The sequence below is a fragment of the Mytilus californianus genome, unplaced genomic scaffold (genome assembly GCF_021869535.1).
Source record: "Mytilus californianus isolate M0D057914Y unplaced genomic scaffold, xbMytCali1.0.p SCAF_7, whole genome shotgun sequence".
NCBI lineage: Eukaryota > Metazoa > Mollusca > Bivalvia > Mytilida > Mytilidae > Mytilus > Mytilus californianus.
The window spans coordinates 2,978,647-2,997,465 of NW_026262723.1; the positions used below are offsets into that span (position 1 = coordinate 2,978,647).

Here is an 18,819-nt window from a genome sequence, read left to right on the forward strand (position 1 = left end):
GCTATTTAAATCAAATACTATTTCATTTGGAAATGTTCTAATAAAAAGCCTTTAAAAGTTTTAAATATACATTGTAATCAAATTCCTGTTTTTTTTTAATAATTTTATAGGAATATTGGAAATAACTATTCTTCACAACCGCTGGGTCAGTAATCAGAGTTTTGGAAAGCTAAAGATTTAGGTTATTTTTTTTATTTTAAAACTTGTTTTCCCTTTTATTTTGCATTGCTTTGATATTGTTTATATTTTAGTAATTTGAAGTTATTAATATATTCATAATAACATTAAAGGTACAAATTTTACTGCACCAGTAAACTTCAACATATTTTGATTTTTTTGTTTGTTTCAAAATACAACTTTAAGTCAGGTTCAATCACTGTGATAAATCCTTTCAATCTGATAAATGTGCTTCGGGGCAGTTGTAACTCATTTATAGAAACTCTTTGTTTTGAACTATAAAAAGACGCAAATAATTGGATTATCCCTTACTAAGAACATGATTTACATTTATTCCTCACAATTACGAGCCAGCAAATTCTACAATTTCATTGGTCGAGAGCACTTTGCTATATTCTAAACTTGATTGGTTTCATGTTTCGTGCTAAACGCCCGGTGGAAAAATGTGGCATGCATATTTAGGAACAGAAGTCAGAAATATCAATTGAAACCAAAGCTAGATTCGGGATGAAGAACGAAATTATATCCTATATATTTCGAAAACAAAATCTCAAAATGTTTAAGGATAATAAACAAAATCAACAATTTATATATTTCCCGGTCGTTTAATACAAAATGGCTTCGAGTAAGCTGCCTTTAAGTTTTTGAGTATTGGTAGTAAGATAATGGATATTTTCAAAGGGAATGAATTTATCCAAAACAAGGTATAAAAGGAAACTTAATAGTGTTTAGTATTAGGTATTAAAATGGAAAAATGAATATTCAATGCACACAATGATTTTGTTTTATCCAATTCCTGATCCCAAGCGCTTGTGGAACATGCATGACACAATTACCACTGGACGTTTAGCAACAATCAATAAGATCATCGGGATAAACTTATTATAGAAAAAGGGGGAAACATAGGATCCTTGTCTTCTATATAAGAACATACTCACACCTTCTCGTTCCATAGAAAATCAGTATGTGCGCATCATTTTTCATTGGAACATGCCTTTCCACGCATTATAAAATGTTGAACATATAACAATAGTTTTTTAAATATCAAGTTTTAAAAATAAGTGTTTTCTTATTCAAAGAAAAATAATCTCAAACCTGAATTGTGATTTTTTTGTCCTGTGACTTTCTGTCCTAATTCCTTGGAGTTATTGTTTCAACACTTGTAGGAAAAGGCGGTTAATCAATCTATCCATCTTTGACTTTTTTATGATGCCCTCCCTAACCTGATTCAAAAACGATGGGTCATGTTAAACACTCATAGATGAAACTTATTGTTATATTCATGATTCAGAGGCAGTAGTTATTATATCCTCACATTCTATGGTTGTCGATCTCATGAATATGATGTGGTTAAAAACCGAAAGTAGAATTTAGTCTGAAGAACATATCTCTGTGACGTAGACAATGTGAAATACTCTGCAATGACATAAGGTTGCCGAGGGGTTTTAACAAAAACTATGGTATAATTTACGATACACCGACAAATATCCAAAAAAAAAAAATGGAATATCTTGTTTAACTTAATATAGCAACTTTCGCTGCTTAAAATTTCTTATTTCATTTTTTTTTTTATTTTAAAAATAATCAGTTAAAATACACCCTTTTCGGGTCTTACACGTGAAACTCCACCTACTTTCTTAAAAACATCACGTGCTTTTGAAACAGCGGGAATATCAGTTGGACAAGATTCTTCGACAGCGATGGATGGATGGACATTTACATTGGAGTCGGATAACGTTACAGACGGAAACACGTTGAAGGAATTAGATTTTCTGGATATGCTTTGCGACGGAAAAAAAAAGACATCAGCCGAAGTCACCTATCTTTTATATGTAGGACTAAATTCCTATATTCGATGGTTTGTACTCGGTAATCAGTATACGTGAATAGAAGATGGCGTCAATTAAATCAGAACATCGTTTTCTTGAAATCCGTTAAAATTTTAAAAATCAGATGACTTTCCTCCGTCTAATTCTGATTTAAATGACGCCATTTTGTATTCGCGTATACGGATTACCGAGCACAAACCATTGAGTATAGAAATTTAGTTCCAAGAAAGATAACTCTAAATGTATCCTTTCCTCAGTACTGAGAGACCAACTTCATCCGTCTAACGTTATGACATACATGTTTAGGTCTATGAGTCGTGGTGCATAGCAAAAAAAGTCTTGATTTTGGAAGAAAAGGGGGTCTTCAATTTGTATTCTATTTGGTAGGCCTTTTTTCTTTATTCCTATTTTTTTTGCTATGTAATGGATACATATTATTACCATATTTTTCTCTATTCTCTCTTTATTTTGATGTCAATTTTCTCTATTTCATCATTTTTGTTACTCGTGAAATCAAGAAAGCGAAAACGAGAAAACGCGAAGGCGGAAACGCGAAAACGAGAAATGGATTTCTCGATTTCGCTTTCTCGCTTTCTCGATTTCCCGATTTCCCGATTTCTCGATTTCACGTTTGCAAAGTGAAAGGAAAAAACGCCAAAACGCGAAAAGGCGAATTGGCCGCATCCGGCCACCATACTATTGTGTATTTAAAAGTGAGTTATTTCAGATCAAACATACTTAAAAGATGCATAAGCGACAAATGACCCAACGATCTAAAATTAATCTGCTTTTGTTAAGTATGACGACAAATCAACCAAAGATTTAAAAATTATCTGCTATTGTTAAGTAGGACGAAAAATCATCGAACGATTTTAGAATGATCAGCCAGTGTTACGTATGACAAAAAATCAACCAAAAATGTTATAATTATCTGCCATGTCCTATAAATGTGATCGATTGTCACTTTAAGGTTGTGATTCACTCCACTATTGCATTTAATATTCTGAGTTGTCTTTCCTTATATGATATTTTATTTATAAAATTGCAATTACAAATGCTTCATCCAAATTGAAGGTATACGTAGTTTGACTTTGAAATTAAATGATAAAAATGTGGACAACACAGTTTGTTTAATCGAAGCACCCTTTATATTGATTTAAGAAATTATAAAAAAAGTCAATTAAATGACGACAATGCTATCTTCTCATTTAGATTACATACAATACCGATAACAGTGGTGCTTACATAGTTGCGAAGTAAATTAACAGAATTACAAAAAAGTCTAATAATATATACTTTTTTCCTGTTAATTCAAGTTCTGCACTCATAATAGTAATTTATACACAGTTTATATTAAATATATATTAATGCGGCCAAATAAAGTGCTAAACAAATACTTCCTTCACCTGGAAACAAACGAGCAACCAAAATGCCAGGAAAATACAATACCTTTTATCCAATTTATCAAGTAAAATGCTTTACTGGTTGATTTTAAAACTTCACTTGAATATTTTTATTCTATAGTTTTAAAGGCAAAACAAAAAAAGGTCATATTCAAACCAACATAAATATAATAAAACATAGTTAGTCGGTATAAGTTTTAATTATTGAACAGATTTTATCAAAGATTAATATTGTTTTGTTTCTGATAATAAGACATATAAAACCTCTTACACGTGTTGTCGTACGTTGAACTTCCTGTTTACGGATAATAGTACATTTAACAGCTTGTTTTCGATGCATCTGACTAGCCAAGGGAACTTTTAAATACCAGTTAATATAAACATATAATGCAGATGTTACCTGTTTTAGCGTGATGTCTGTTTTAGAAGATAGAATGTGCAGTGAAACAGGTATTTTTTCAAATGGAGGGAAAACGTCATCCTTTTTTCTTTAACATAAGTGAGAAGCTTCTTAAAAGTGTCAGTGCTATTTAAAATGTGCACACCGCGCATCTAGAAGCCTGGTCAGAAATTTCTGCAACATGAGGAAGTTGAGAAATTTGTTTTTTGAAATGTTCTACTGTATCAAAATGTCAGTCCTCAAGTATTGATCTAGATATGTTGAGAAAGAAATGAAGTATGTTAGCCTAGTCATTGAGATTTACTTTCTATTAAAAGAGAAAATTAAACGAAAAATAGATTTCCCTGAACTCAATGATCTAGAAAATAGGGCGATTACACCAAATGGAAATGACACTTTATAATTTTCGTTCGTCCGAAGCACTTTTCCGGATTTACATTCACCATTCAGCAGATGTTAAGTAGGACGAACAATCAACATGAAATCATTCAAACTATTAAGATATAAAAGAGTGGTGCTCACTTTTTTCAGAAATCTAATTGGAAATGAAATATTGACATCAATAACTACCCATTGATATATTATATCATTCAGTGATATTGCACCCCAGTAATAATTTGAAATATAACAAATTACATTTTCCAGCGGCATGTCTGTGTATACCGTCATATACAGGAAGTAGCTCCACTTTTGCCTTTAAAAAAAAGATCAAGAAAAAAAGGCAGGGTTAGCATTTCCTGATCAACTAGTAGACAATTAAGAACATTTTAAGTACTTTTAAAATTCAAGTTTCCTTATGAAGAACGATTTATAGCCGGGTCGTCAAGATGTTCGACTAAGCTGTATAAATTATAACAAAAATATCGAAACTCCAAAGTCAATTCAAAACTGACAAAACCAAATGTTAGTTCGATTGTGATATTGTGACCTATTTTGTTGATAGCTACGTCGATGTGCGTTGGTCGTAATGCCAAAATACGATGGAATACATAAACTTTATTGTCAGTGTTTTTCATGTTCACATGTCGATGTAGAAGTCAATTTTATTTGGTAGAAGCACCTCCGAGTCTCACATATCTAATAAACGACGAAGACGCCAACCTAAAAAGTTGTCGTAGTTGATAGTACATAAAGTATATAGTAAATAGTATACACTTCCTCAATAAAGTACAAATTAAAGACAATATAAAGAAAAGGGTAAACAACTGGTTGTTAAAATAAAAACAACACTGCAGCAATTTTTTTCTACATTAAGATATGGCCCATCAATGGAAACTGTAACACGTGTTCACATACATCGATCTTCCTGTTAACGGACAATGACACTTTAAATATTGTGTATTCGACTAGCCAAGGACAATATTTATATCAGCTAATATATACACGTACGGCAGATGTTACCTGTTTGAGCAAGATGTCTGTTTAAATAGATGGAATGTATATTGAAATCTGCATTTTTCAAATGGTGGAAAAAACTATACGATACACTTTTTTCTTAAACATAATGGAAGGCTCCCGAAAAGTGTCAGGGTTACTGCGCAACCAAAAGCCCGCATAAAAATGATATGATCGAAATTTCTGCAACATGACGAAGTTTAGAAATTTGTTTATTGAAATGTTCTACTGTAATAAAGTGTCAGTCCTCCAATATTGATGTTATAGATTAAGACAAGGAAGAAAAAGGTTCGCCAAGTCATTATGATTTACTTTCAATTAAAATTACAAATTCAAAGATAATGTACATCTCATTTATTTCAATGATCTAGAAAATAGGGCGATAATACCAAATTAAAATGACAATTCTCATTCATCTAAAGAAGTGTCTTTCGGGTTTTAACCTCATCCGGAACATTCAAACCTAATCATTTGAATTCCAGGGATGTAAAAATACGTATAAACGTTAGGAGCTATATGACCAAACAAGAATTGTCAAATTATCATAAGGTAAACTTTGGATGAGGGAGTTTGAACCTTACTTTCTAAATAATGTCTTATTTCCCAACGCAAATGAATGTTATAAATAATGTCAATACTGTTGCATTGACTACTGAGATTATGATACCATTTGGCACTAACAGTCAACCCACAGAGGTATCGATACAGTGCTAGTAAATGAAAATAACAATGTATACATTCAATGCATGCGTCCGAAGAAGATATTCCATGTGGATAACATTTTTATATAACAACCAAAAACCATAAGTCAAAGAAAACGGATATCTACGCAAACTTAAGATAAAAAACGATAGAATACAAAGACCCGAAAACATAACAAATGGGCGAAAACTAAATTGTATGTCCAGACTTGCAGGTTGGGATAAAACAAAACCAATTTATATATTGAAGTTAAGTTGAAATACCGACCCATATTTATGAATATATTTCATGGTAAAAACACAACACATTCATATATTTCTCGATCTGTGGTATCTTGCTGAGTTTTTAAGGGTTATTCAACTTGTACCAATACACAATTCAGCAGATAAATATTTTAACCACATGATTATTCATATAAATCAGATGTATAGGAGTGGTGCTCCCTCTTTTAAGATATCGTATCAAACGATGAAATGTTGACATATCATTAACTAACTATTGATATATTATTCTAGTGTAATTGCTACCCCCTCCTTTTTGATATATTTGACATATAAAAAAGGCCCTTTCCAGCGGTATGTAAGTCTATATCTTTATATACATCACTGCTAAAGCAAATAAGATCTTGGGCTTTAAAAAAAAAACTTTAAAAATAAATCAGGAAGAAACAAAAAGTTTGGCTTACAATCTATGGTACGATCATACTGCTTTTCAGTTTGGTCTCCTAACATCCCCCCCCCCCCCCAAGAAATAACATTAAAAAGTACAAAGAAGGGCAGCACGCTACGTCACCAACAGGTATCATAACACCAGTAGTGACCCCTACATGATTGACCATCTTAAATGGAAGTCACTTGAAACTCACAGAAACATCAATCGAGTTACAATGATGTACAAAAACACACACAAACGTATAGCAGTAGATCCCAACCTTTACCTTTCCCCACAGCCAGTAAAAACATCACATTCACTAATTCACTACAATATCAAATATCAACCATTCAGCACCAGCACAGATTACTTTAAGTAAAGCTGTTTCCTATTCACAGTTGAACTGTGGAATTCACTTCCGCAAAACATAATCAGCGTTAACTCTTTGGATCAGTTCAAAATACTGATTTAAAGTCAGTACATTTAGATATCTACCCTGTTTGTAAATATGTAAATGTGTTTATTTTTTAATTTTTGCACAAAATTATTTTTGACTATTGCACTTATAAAATTGTTATCTTTTAATAAGTGTATGTTGGCGATGCGCCGACATATAATCATCAATATGCTGATGGATCATCGTACGATGTAGATGTATATAGATGTAGATTTTTACCCATTAAAAAAAGAACAAAAAAGACCGGGATAAACTTAGAACTGATGCCCCGAAAGGCTAAGCATTTCTTGATACTCTAAATAGTCATATAGCTTCAAATGTTCCCACGTATTTTTACATTCTTCGCTTTCAAATGTTTGGATATTGGGCATGCTGATGAAGGTAAAATCAAAAAAGCACTTCCAATGAACGAAATGTATAAAAGGTTTACGAAATTAACGAAACTATTTACATTGGCTATAACATGTTATTAGATGTTAATAATGCTACTTTTAGATTACGGTGAATTAATTTGAATTGTTGGCTTCAAGCCTGATCTGTGTATATTGTGGGGGATACGTTTTGAATTGTCCTCCTCAAGAACCGTGGAAATCTGATAAGTATATACAAAAATCAAACTATGTGCCAAAATATAATATCACATCATTCTTTATGCGAATGTTTAAATAAAAGAAAGATATATGCCTCTTTAGGTAAACATCAAATACTACCATCGTGCTTGTGTCTTCATTCTTAACTTTCCAAATCATTTAAAATCAAGGAATGTTGTCCGGCTTTAGCTTTACTTTTGGTCCTTTTTGGTTTTATACGCATTTCAACGTTTTTGTATTTGGCTTTGGACGTTCAAAAATATTTTGGCCTCGAGCATAACTGAAGAATCATTAATTGTTGACATACGCATCTTGTGCAATAAAATGAGCACGGATAAGGTTATCAAAGACAATTTAAATATTAAATTCAACTTGCTACATAAAACATTGCGACAACCGACACACATATTTTGTTCTAGGAAAGGACAACATAACGTTTAAAAACGAAATGAAATGAAGCTGACATAATTTTTTAACTTCATATTTTGCTATATAGATGACGTCTTTTCATTATTTAATTCATATAAAAATAAGGAGATGTGGTATGGTTTCCATGAAACAACAGTTATCCACCAAAGTTCAAATGAAGTGGATGTAAGCAATTATAGGCAACTGTGCGGCCTACAACAATGAGAAAAATCCCTACCGTATACTAGTAGTCCGCTTTAAAAGGCCCCTCCATGAAAAATATGAAACAATTGAATTGAGATACTAACGGCCTAATTTATAACAAAACAATTTACGAAAAGCCAATATGAATAACATGAACCAACGAAAACCACTGAACTACAGGCTACTAAATTTGGAAAGGCACATGAAGAATGAGGCGGGGCTAAACATGTTTGAAAGCGCTCAACTCTCCCCCTAACGTGGGACAGTCGTGTTACAGCACAAAATAAGAACTATAAAAAGCAGTTGAAAAGTGCTTAACTCATCAGATCGATATAAAGCAAAAACATCTAACAAAACACAGATCGGACGAAGCAGGGTATTTATACACCCCGACAAAAAAAAAGACACAAAGTACAGATCTGAGAGCACTAAATGGATTGCTTCTATCCCAAAGAACATGTAATAAACGATACACCAGATAAGATTAAGTCTGCTCCATATCTTGACTTTATCGAGAAATTAACATTTAGAATCGATTGAGAACTAAACTTTTCGACACAAGGTATTAACCACATTTTCCCATCGTGAACTTTCCATTTCTGTATAGTTATATTTCAAGCAGCGCCTGCATATGGAGTATTTATCTCCAAGTTGAAACGATAATGCAGGGTTTTCGTTTTTGTCATGATTTCTTTGATACAGGGTTGCTGCGTAAAAAGAAGCTATAACACCAAAGGTTCCAAGTGGTAGAATTGAAGTCTTTACTTCGAAAGTTTTACCGTTGCAAACATGATAAGGTGGACGAGTATATAACATATGTGTCCCCAAAGACCAATGATATGTTCGACTAAATGTATTCACTTCAGGTCTTCGATTGTGACATTTCCGAATGCAACTTATGGTTGTATTGTTGCAATAAGTAACACAACGGGTGCCACTAGTGGAGCGGAATAGTGTTTTAGATCAAGGTCTCAAACTAAATTTTAAAAAAGCGTGAACCTTAAACTCAATCGATATTATGAGTTCAATATTAATTTGTTTTATTATTACCCTAAAACAGAAGTGTAACGAAATCAAGTTTGATTCCTTTCTTTAATGTCAAAATCACAAGATTAACGACAAAGTCCATGATGAAAACCCGTGTTCGGTTTATATTTGTGGTAACAATAATAGAATACGTACGTTCAAATCCCATCAGTCGATAAATCAAGGAAACAAACAAAACAGAAAAAGCGAGTCCTAATTGGTCATCAACTATGCTTGCAATACCCCTCACTGTGAATCTACACACTCTGTCAAAACATCAGTATCGGAGAGAGGACACAACCGGTATAATAATAAACTGTTCTGGTAGTATATCATTAATTATAATTGAAGTTACAAGAATAGTACACGAACTTTTTTTTTATTATTTACTGCACTTTTAAAGTTGTCGCAAATAAGGTGAAGGTCATGATTATAACTCTATAATCTTATTTACAAATCAAGCTTACTCCGTAATTCAAGTACTGCTTTAAGTCTTTGATGATGCTTTGTATGACAATCCATAATCTGATCGATATTCAGATACTGTGTAATATGCTTTTCAGCCAAAAAGACCTCTCCTGTCAACTTTCTATACTATGATAATTAATACGTCACCCAATCAACTTTTTGAAGGTTTGTATCATCACTGTAAGAACAAAACCTGACTGTAACAAACTAGTCTTTAAAACAGGTAAGATATTATTCATATTTTTTTTCAATATTGAAGAAATTGTTCGTTCCAAATCAATTCAAGATCAAAGCAAAACGAATAACTTCTTATGTTAATGCAACCGATTAAAATTAAAATTGCTTGCTTTGCAGATGATCATCAGTTGTTTTCGTATAAAAAAAAACGTCCACTCAACGACACAAACAACAAAAAAGATTTTTAGAAGGCGACATTAAGTCTACTGAGCATTTTATTAAAGAGAGGCGAAAGATACTAACGAGACATTCAAACTCATAAGTCGAAAATAAACTGACAACTCCATGGATAAAACAGAAAAAAAACAAACAGACAAACAACAGTACACAAAACACAACATAGAAAACTAAAGATTGAGCAACCCAACCAAATACTTGGGGTGATCTCAGGTGCTCCGGAACGGTAAGCAGATCCTGCTCCACATGTTGCACCCCTCGTGTTGCTCATGTAAGTACAAACCCGGTGAAAGGTCTAATTCGGTAGGTATAACAATTTGTCAACAACAGTCAAGTGGTCTCACAGTATGCCTAATCCATAATAGTTGTAAAAAAATGGCAACATAATCAATGCTGGTTGACGGTGGTCACCAAATTGGCAACATTTACATTGTGTATTTTTGTTTGTACATTTCTTTTTAATAGAATACATACCATCTATAATTTTCAATTACATCTAGAACATCAACTGCTGATATAGTACTATTAAATGCATCCAATAACAGTATTTCCCTAGGCCTGCATTGGTAGTTGAATATTCAATTATGCAAAATAAACATTTGATGACATACATGTAATATGGAAAAAAGCATAGTTTCGACCTTTGACATTTTAAACATTACACAATGTTGTAAACATTACACAATGAGCTACAGATTTATTTAACAAGGGAGTTAGATATGAATAATTTTGACGGATAACATCAATAAATATAATAATAAAAGTGAAATACAAGATAAAATGTTCCCTTGAAACTAACGGATCTATTATACAACCAGAAGAGACATTACTCGTCCTTTTTCAAACAAAGTTCATCGGAAGATACCAAGATCTTGTTGATAAATATTCCGTATCAACTTCACAAATAGTCCATGATGGTCTAGAAGTATAGATTATATGTACTGAAGTTGTTTATTATCTTAATTACGTGTTATACTGTTTTTTTTTATTTGTCTTTGTATATTTTTAATCTTTTCTGTTTAGTCCATTTATGTAATATCCTTTTAACGTGTCTCGTTATTTATACATCCCACCATTGTGTTATTGTGTTTTTGTGCTATGGCATTTATTTTGTATTCTTGTCTTTCATTTTTGCTTATTTCCGTTGTTTATAGAGTGTCTTTATGTCATTTTGTTTTTCTTTGTTGACATAGATGTTTCTTTTTATAGTGATTAAGATTGTCAATGTCATCTGCTGTACCCCAATATTTGACAGTTAAGACTAAGGAAGGGTCAACATGAATGAATTGCATGAATGTATGTACAGACTTTTGTTTATCGGGAAATGTTTACTTGACGTCTTTACTTTTACTATTCAACATAGAAGTTTACTTTTCACAAACATTGCAATCTCAATCTGTGAAAACTCGATCACTGAACCCGTCGAAAACTTATCAGCACCTTCCAACACCTAAAATCGCGAGCAAACCCCGCCACGAGAATTAATAGAAGTACGGCAAATAATGGGATATTTCATTTTCAGTACAAATTTTAATCCAGAAAATAGTTTCTTTTGTATCACAATGTATCCTACCCACAAGTTATTGCATCTTATATCAGCTGGTTATCTCCTTCTACAATACACATGCACTGTAACAGATAAAGATATAAAGAAGCATCAATAATACCTAAATGAACGAATTTAAGGATGTTTTAGGAAACCGCTAGGCTCAAACTGAGAGATCTGTTTTAAAGATTTTGCAGGTTGTACGCTTATTTGGAACCTCCTCTAACAGACTTCAACCGTCTTCGCGTTTACACAATACACATAAGGGATATTTTAAAAACATCATTTTTACAAAAAGCCTAACAAGTACTTTGACAAAATGTCACCTACTGTAACATAGTCAGTGCAAATTACAGGAGCATTGTTTGTACGTTTCCAATTGATGAAAGTCATGTAGCTGTGCTTAAACTAGAATTGCAATTATTTCAGGCAAAGATGACCTTCGAAGTTTGTATGCTCTCAAATGAGGTTTTTTGTTTTGTTGTACTAGTGTCCGATGAAATATTTCCGAAAACACCTGTTTTTCTAGGGGAATGTCTGTACTAAGATTAGTTTTGCTCTGTTTGCGGTAATCATTTTACATTGAAATTAACACTACACAAACCAATTACAGTCTTTCCTCTTAGCAGGAAAATAAGCATGGAAAAAGTTAATCCAACCCGCTCAAAGCCGAAACCGCGATCAAACAGATTGGAAGATACCAAGATATACAGTAAAATAGTAATAGCTAATATAAAGATCAAGTTCGAAAAGTTAAAGAAGTATAGTTTGCACACCAAACAATAGTTGCAAACGTCACAGTCGGGTCAAATATTTAACATGAAATTTTGAGTATTGGCAAATAATTGGCATATTTTCTACTAACTGTTAGAGAAAACTACACTGAGTTCATGTTTCAATTCAAAATGTAAGAAAAAGTTTGCAGTATAAACAAAAGATATATTTGTATTTTGTAAACAACATATCAAAAAGTAAATGAAATTATGAATAAAGAGACACGTGGGATATATGTAAATTAAACAGCAACAAAATTACACAAAGTCCAAAAAGAAATCTAGTGGATAAAATTGAGAATGGAAATGGGGAATATGTCAATGAGACAACAACCCGACCAAAGAGCAGAAAACAGCCGAAGGCCACCAATGGGTCTTCAACGCAGCGAGAAAATCCCACACCCGGAGGTGGTCCTCAGCTGGCTCCTAAATAAAATTGTGCACTAGTTCAGTGAAAATACACGTCACACTAAACTCCAAAACATATAAATGAACTAAAATTAAAAAAACATACAAGACTAACAAAGGCCAGTGGACAATATACTGACCACAACAAAAGATATCTAGAGGACAATATACTAACCACAACAAAAGATACCTAGAGGACAATATACTGACCAGAAAAAAAGAGATCTATAGGACAATATACTGACCACAACAAAAGATAAGTATCTGTACACAAATCGTTCTCAATATTAAATCATTATATATACAATATTCATACATTGTACACATTTTTGTTTAGGGGCCAGTTGACGCCCGACACCGGGTGCATGATTTTCTCGCTGTGTTGAAGACCCATTGGTAACCTTGGGCTGATTTCTGCTCTTTGGTTGGGTTGTTGTCTCTTTGACACATTCCCAATTTTCATTATCAATTTTATTGTAAGAAAATATAAATTCATTTGTTAGATCTTGAGAAACAGTGAGATAATCGAGGCTCGCTTAGCTTTTAGTCTGTTTTGTAGCGAGCACATTTACATATTTTTTTTTATATCGAATATTATGTTTATCCTGCAATTTAAAATTTAAAACGCTTAGTTGTTTTTTTTAACTACTAAGCTTTAATTTTGATTTTCAATTACATCTGCACGGATGAAACGCGGACGAGAAAGTGAATTGTGACGTGAACAGTTATTTGAATGTAACCATTTGGTCGCAACAGAAGCAGGATACCAGGAGAATATATATGTTTACTATCCGTATTTCGCTTCGTGTTAACTGTAACCCCTTTATTTGTAAAGTAAAATGGCCTATTGCAGGATGAAATGTTTGCCATGACAATATCACTAATGTGTATCAATATCTGTGTGAAATTGTTTTTTTAAATAAAACATACTAATGTCATGCAAATTTTCAGTCAAATTTTATACTACCACTGCTGGTATGGTACTATTAAGTGTATGTTCAAACAGTACTGTACTGCATTGAAATAAATAAATATACATTATTCAAAAATAGAAGTGATAAAAAAATATATACAAATAAGGACACTTTTGCCTCTGACTTGAAATTATTGTACAATTACCTTCATCATTTAACGATTAACAATGTTATTAGAGATATGAAGCCCTTTTGTTTTAGTTGGAATACAGGTTATATCGAACAGTGTATAAAACAGTGAAATTTAGACAACAACAAGGGACATAACAGTGATCAAGGCTAGCTGATTGGAGTATATACAGACCAGGAAAATGACATGACACAATGTCCTGAGCCAACAAAAATCATCTCCTGTGTTATTAATGCAGCCTCTAGATAACTTGTACTATACTTTTATAGATTTACGGAGGCAACGAAGAACGAGAAATACACTTTAAATTTTGTTTTCCTTCTTTATATATAACAAATGATTTTTTTTTATTCCGATTATACAAAATAAGAAGAAATTAGCTGAAATATTGTCTGCAATTGTGCATCAAATACTATATAAATATCATATAAAAAAGAGGTGTATTAATATTGTTTTTTTTTTCTAAAGCGTAATACAAATTAGACTGTACTTAAATCATCGTATGTTGCTATTTGGTGTAATTTGGTGTTCTGTGAACAATATAACATAATTCTAATATTTAAGGTATTATTTAATGTTTACAGTTTTGATAGAATATGATAGTAATGAGTGCCTTATTTGTATTTGAAAAAAAAACTTTCGGAATTTTGGTTCCTCAATACTCTTCAACTTCGTACTTTATTCGGTCTTTTTAATTTTTGTGATTCGAGCGTCGATTGTGGATCTTTTGCGCGTCTGGCGTAAAGAAGTTTAGTCCTGTTATCTATGATGAGTTTATCAACAACATCAAACACAAATCAAAATAATATCGACAAAATATAGAAAGATTGCTAATAAATAGATTTTAATTCCGGATCTGTTCATTATTGTTAAACTACAAAATAAATCGATGAAAATTGTCTGAAGTGTGAATGTGTATGACTTATTATCATTTGAATTTGTGGATTTTTCGGAAAATCCTTTGAGCATATGCATGTTGTTTAAAATTTCTAATAACCAAATTAGATTGCCATTTATTTAACGAATTTTTTTCATATGTAATGGTACAATCAAAGGACAAAGCCACGTGCGTTCCAGATGAAGTGTTTTCCAATTACATGTGACGTATGCGCGTTTTAATATGGGTAGGCATAATATTTGTTTTCGCCGAGCAATCTGTTTGCAATACAATGCCTATCTATTTTATGATAAGCAAAATGCCTGACATGAACGAATTGTTTCAATTGTAACAGGAAAATTCAGAACTTTAGTACTTCGAAGCTGACCTAATGTGGACATGTTAGAAAGGTAGCCATTCTGATTGACGAAACTAAACGTTCAAGAAACCAACCGTTTCATGATTAAAAAGTGTATAAATACATGCAATGTATATACTACTTGTAGAACGATTTTATTTAATTTCTATGCGAGCAACACCAACAAAATGTCATTTTTCTAATCAAGCGTAGTTTAAAATACAACTGACGTTGCAATTTCATATTTTATGTGACGTATGTGCGCCCCATTTTTTTATTGAAATTATGTGATGGCTTTCTTTTCAAAGCCTTATATTAGAATCATATTTTCACACCCAGGGGTTTAAATGATTGACAATAATGTATATATCTACTAGAACATAGTTCGTTACTTGTCAGCAGTATTAAGGATGAAATATTCACAGACATATAAAGTCGTATTTAATTGTTGTCATTTACTTCGTATAATATGTAAATGACAACATAAAGTACAAAGTTGAAGTGTATTGAGGACCAAAAATTCCGAAATGTTGTCAAATACAGCTAAGGTAATTTATTTCTGGGGTAGTAAAGCCCTAGTTATTCGAATAATTCAAAGTGTTATAACCAATTAATTTATAATTATTACCCTATCAAGGATACTTCATACCAACAAAGAAGTGCTGACTTAAGCATTGTGTCCTGCATTTGGCTATCACAACATGCAATCGACCCTTATCATTGTCTTTGGAACCCGACGCTGTAACATACCACAAGGAAAGTAAGTTTGTATTTCATTTCTTCACTTCTTGAATAATGAAAAAAACCTAATAAATTATGAATTTATGAAAATTGTTATGATATATGATAAAGATAAAGGCAACAGTATTATAGTGTTCAAAAGTCATTAATCGATTGACAGAAAACAAATCCTGGTTACAAACCAAAACCGAGGGAAACACATTAACTATAAGAGGAAAACAAAGGAACAACAGGAACACCGAAGTGCAATAAAAACAAACGCCAACACACATAGAAACGAACTATTTGATAACCACTGCCATATTCCTGACTTGGTACAGGACATTTTAAGAAAAAATGGTGGGTTGAGCCTGGTTTCATGGCATGCCAAACCTCCCACTTTATGACAATGTTAAAAAATATCGCTAAAACACTACGTGACAGAAATACAGCACAAACACACGCAAGAAAATTCATAACAGAGAAACGCACAAACAAATAATATAATAGTCGACACAACATGCAAACCACAGAACAACAACGAACATATTCCATCAACGAAAAACACCACAAGAAGCGCTTACGTATCTAACATGCAATCTCGAACTTTATACAATTATTTTCACAATATTCGTCCAAACAATTTTCATGACAATGATGGTATGGAAAGGCAATTTTATAATTATTTGGACTACAAACTATAAGACATAACAGATTATCCAACCGAAACCATAACAGAAACATCAAAATAAATCCATTAATGTTGGATGTACAAAACACCGATACACACCGCACAGCAATGCAAAATCACATTCAGTATAACAGTCATATTCGGGAATATGACAATGATGGTATTGAATGGCAATTTTATAATTAGTTGGACAACAAACGATACGACATAACACATTATTCAACCAAATCCATAACAAAAACCTCAAAAAAAAACACATGAATGTTAAATGTACAAAATACCGAGACACGTCGTATAGCAATGTAAAATCACTCTCGGTATAATAGTCATATTAGGAAATAGGTCACGTTTGGTACTTAGCAGACAGACGACATAGATATTAAACCACAATCTAAGACGTGGTAAAAATGTCATTAGATAGTTTAGACACAGACACATCGTATAAATCAACCAATTCGGGATGGTGTCCATAAAATTTACGGAGTGTCATTTTTAATCTTTCCTCCTCATAACTCTGTTGGAACAGTTTCTGCGTAAGGAGCACATTCCTGTATATGAAGTCATTATAGTGTGAACATGCACGAGCATAACGTATCAATTGAGATATGTACACACCATACGACGGAGCAGAGGGTATGTTACTGCAGAGAAATGGGAAATTGGTAATTGGGAAGTTGAAATCATCCCGTTTGTCATAGATTTTAGTGTGAAGTCGTCCATCTGTGTCAATATTGAGGAAAAGATCAAGGCATGAAGCAGTCCTTCTTGTATCAGTAGTATCCTTAATTTCAAGTTCACTGGGATATATGAGATGCAAGTACTGACTGAAATATGGGTTATTCAGTGATAGGACATCATCAGTATATCTCAAATAAAATTAAAGAACTTTGCAAGGTGCTTTTTCTTTTTGTCTTTTAGAAGGTTTTGAATGAATTCTGCTTCATACGAGTACACAAACAAGTCGACCAGAAGGGGTGCACAATTAGTACTAATTGTACTACCGACTGTTGAAATATCAATCCTCCAAACTCAACAAATATATTGTCAATTAAAAAGTCCAGCATTTTGATAATATCATCTTCACTGTATTTTCTGATAGAATCAGTGTGGTTCTTCACAAAATAAGAATCATTATAACACAAAACAAGAAATTTATATCTACGATTTCCATTTTTATAGAAAAAGTTCTATTTAATGAGATGGTGAAGTCGATCTTTCAATTGAGCAGGGGGAATAGTAGTGTAATGCGTAGAAAAATCAAAGGTCTTAATGTTGCTGCAAAATTGCATAGATTGTGATCTGAGATTTAGCAGTAGATCTTTAGAATTTTTAAGAATCCACATCTGATTGACACCACTGGTTGAATATATCTCATCACAATATTTTTGAAGACCATCTTTTACTGTAGAAAGAATAGAAGTCAACACTTTAGAAAGATGTTTAGTCGAACATCTTTATGATCCAGCTATGTATCGTTCTTTATACGTAGTTTTATCCTTTGTAAATAATGATAAGAATATGTAGGATTACCAGTTGTGCTGTTTATTCCAAGCTCTTCTGTGAGGCATTGCAAATAATGGTTTTTACATACGAAGACAATATTATTGGAGGCTTTATCTGCTGGAACAACCACATATTTGTCATACAATGAGGATGAGGCATTCACAACTTCCGGGTTCTTGAATGGGTTAGAAACCCTTGTGCTCATAGTACATCGTAGTTTCTGTATGCGCTTCTGAATGCGTGATCGAATAGCTTTGGTCAATTCAGACAAAGTGTCCAGTATAGGTAAGGCTATATTTTTTTCATTTTCAAAAATACTATTACGATAACATCAATATAAATTAAGGGCATATGTTAAAGTTTTGATCCCACGGTGATTTTTTAACAAAAATTTGCAAACAAGCTATTTTTCTATATACTTAGTCAATTCAAATATTTAATAAAAACATACCTTCATGTTCTACTTTAAGAGATAAATCAGGTCGAAATTTTTAGACATTTACTCAAAATTTCGTTTTTTTTTTAAAATTTGCTTACGAGATATTTTCCTATATACCTAGTCAATTTAAATATGTATTAAAAATACATACCTTCATGTGCTACTTTAAGAGATAAATCAGGTCGAAATATTTAGACATTTACTCAAACTTTCGGATTCTCGGATATTTCTATCAATTGGATAGACATTCCTACCTTTTTTTATTTTAAAAAGATA

General features: G+C 32.4%; 1 protein-coding gene across 1 annotated transcript in view; it reads right to left on the minus strand.

Moving 5' to 3' along the window:
• Positions 1-1,545: 1,545 nt before the first annotated feature.
• LOC127708009 (galactoside alpha-(1,2)-fucosyltransferase 2-like) overlaps positions 1,546-18,819 on the minus strand; it is a 44,211-nt gene continuing 26,937 nt past the window's right edge. The window contains exon 3 of the transcript XR_007985120.1: positions 1,546-1,567. The gene's annotated coding sequence lies outside the window, so the exon portion shown is untranslated. The remainder of the gene's footprint in view (positions 1,568-18,819) is intronic.